At 52.7% G+C, this 2,500-nt stretch overlaps 1 non-coding gene and 1 pseudogene across 1 annotated transcript; both read left to right on the top strand.

Moving 5' to 3' along the window:
- Positions 1 to 1,039: 1,039 nt before the first annotated feature.
- LOC123686904 lies at positions 1,040 to 1,194 on the top strand. The gene has a single exon (XR_006748658.1). It is a non-coding gene; the product is annotated as a 5.8S ribosomal RNA (ribosomal RNA).
- A 507-nt stretch (positions 1,195 to 1,701) lies between these two features.
- Positions 1,702 to 2,500, top strand: part of LOC123688263 — a 4,387-nt pseudogene continuing 3,588 nt past the window's right edge.

Here is a 2,500-nt window from a genome sequence, read left to right as displayed (position 1 = left end):
CCGTGAGATAATAGTGAGCTATCACGTTGCCCGATCGACGTTAAACATCTGGTCGGCGTCTCCTCTTGGCTTACGTCCGTCGTTTCAGAACGATCGCAGATTATGTGAGCATTTGGTTAGACGATTATGACCGGAACCCTATATGGATGCGATCGTTTAGACCGATTATCCGGGTACCTAGAACGCACGTAGAGTTTTGTGGTTGGGCGAAGTTTCGTGATGTGCACGGAACGAGGAGCCGGCCGCTGGCTTTGCGTTCGTGTGGTTGGGCGAAGTTTCGTGATGTTTACGAGATGAGGAGCCGGCCGCCTATGTCGGCGTTTGTGGTTGGGCGAAGTTCCTTGACGGAACGAGGAGCCGGCTGCTTATGCTGACGTTCGTGGTTGGGCGAAGTCTTGTGATATCCTCGAAACGAGGAGCCGGCCGCACGTGTGTGCAGCCTTCGTTGTAGGTCCATGTTTAGAGATGCTCACGAAATGAGGAGCCGGCCGCTTATGTCGGCGTTTGTGGTTGGGCGAAGTTCCTTGATGGAACGAGGAGCCGGCTGCTTATGCTGACGTTCGTAGTTGGGCGAAGTCTCGTGATGTGCTCGGAATAAGGATTCGAAGCGCTTGGATTGCCGCGTTCGTGGCTGGGCGAAGTTTCGTGTTTGGCACGGAACGAGGAGCCGGCTGCAGGTTTTAAAGATTCTCGCCCGAAATCGATCAGTCGTTACCGTTGTCTACGGACTTCGGTAGGACGATCTATTCCAGGGACGAAGACGTCGACGTTGTGCGACGCCCGTTACATTAGCGTTTTTATGCTCTTTCGGGATTGTCTGCGACGTTTGTCTCCGTCCGAATTTTTTACGATAATTGTCACTAGATTAGTACGCAAACTAGTTGAACCGAAGATTTTGCGCCGATCGACTGACGTATTGACCCTTCAGTGGGTCGTCTCAGTCATTGGAATGTCATTCTCGAGGAGGTTCGCAGTTGGCGTCTCGTATTTCGAGGGAAAGTCCATTGCGACTAGTACCGAGAAATCGAACATAAAAGATTACCCTGAACGGTGGATCACTTGGCTCGTGGGTCGATGAAGAACGCAGCTAATTGCGCGTCAACATGCGAACTGCAGGACACATGAACATCGACATTTCGAACGCACATTGCGGTCCTCGGACACTGTCCTCGGACCACTCCTGACTGAGGGTCGGTTCCATTACAAAGACTGCCCGGCCAGACGTTATGGCTTGACGAAGTGACGACGTAAAGGTCGTCTAACGTTGATCCTGTACCGAAGGTCATTTGGGCGAGTTGGACGGTTTGCCGCGTGACGATCAACGTTCTGTCGTTTCGACGCCTCGTGTGTTGGAATGATGAGGAGTTGTTTTCGTAACGCGCCGTCTTGAATTGCGAAAGCATATATTGTGGTGTCGTGGTATTGCTCGATCTGCGCCCATGACTGTAGACATGCGATCGTCGTGTCCGAGAAATCTGAACGACGTCCGATCGCTTTAATGTGCCAGTTGTCGCGCGTTGCGGATGAGCTTTCATGAGCGCACCCCCGAAACACCGAAGCACTTTGCTTGGATTCGCATGATCCGCCATACGGAGCAGGAGATAATAGACGCCTTTGAGTAGGCTAACTCCCTCGCGTAAGGTACGTGATTTTATGAGCCGCCAAAGGTTAGTTTCGGAACGTTTCGATGATTTGAACATACGACCTCAGGACAGGTGAGACTACCCGCTGAATTTAAGCATATTATTAAGCGGAGGAAAAGAAACTAACTAGGATTCCCTTAGTAGCGGCGAGCGAACAGGGATTAGCCCAGCACTGAATCCCGCGATCGTAACCGGTCGCCGGGAGATGTGGTGTTTGGAAGGATCCATTATCTGGCGAGTTCGCGGCGCGTTCAAGTCCATCTTGAATGGGGCCATCGCCCATAGAGGGTGCCAGGCCCGTAGCGACCGCTGCGGCTTGCTAGAGGATCTCTTCTTAGAGTCGGGTTGCTTGAGAGTGCAGCCCTAAGTGGGTGGTAAACTCCATCTAAGGCTAAATATAACCACGAGACCGATAGCGAACAAGTACCGTGAGGGAAAGTTGAAAAGAACTTTGAAGAGAGAGTTCAAGAGTACGTGAAACCGTTCAGGGGTAAACCTGAGAAACCCGAAAGGTCGAATGGGGAGATTCATTCGCGCCTGTTGTTGGGATTTACTGACTGTGGAAACGGCGACGTTCGCGTTGGCTGTTCCCTTCGGTTCATCTCCGGCTTCGGACGCGTGCACTTCTCCCCTAGTAGGTCGTCGCGATCCGTTGGGTGCTGTTCTACGGTCTCGAGTGTAGCCCGTGAGCTCGGATTTTCCGATGTTTACGGACACTGGGTTTCCGAACAGCTCGCTCGACGGTTTACTGATGGCGGGAGGCCGCGACTTAGTTCGCGTCCGGCCCGTGGCAAGTATGTGAATTGTGATGGCGATCGGACCTAGTGCCGATTCCGTCCGTTTGCGACTGTTCGCCG

Source organism: Harmonia axyridis, chromosome X, assembly GCF_914767665.1.
Source record: "Harmonia axyridis chromosome X, icHarAxyr1.1, whole genome shotgun sequence".
NCBI classification, from domain to species: Eukaryota; Metazoa; Arthropoda; class Insecta; order Coleoptera; family Coccinellidae; genus Harmonia; species Harmonia axyridis.
This window is presented reverse-complemented; position numbering and strand designations above follow the sequence as displayed.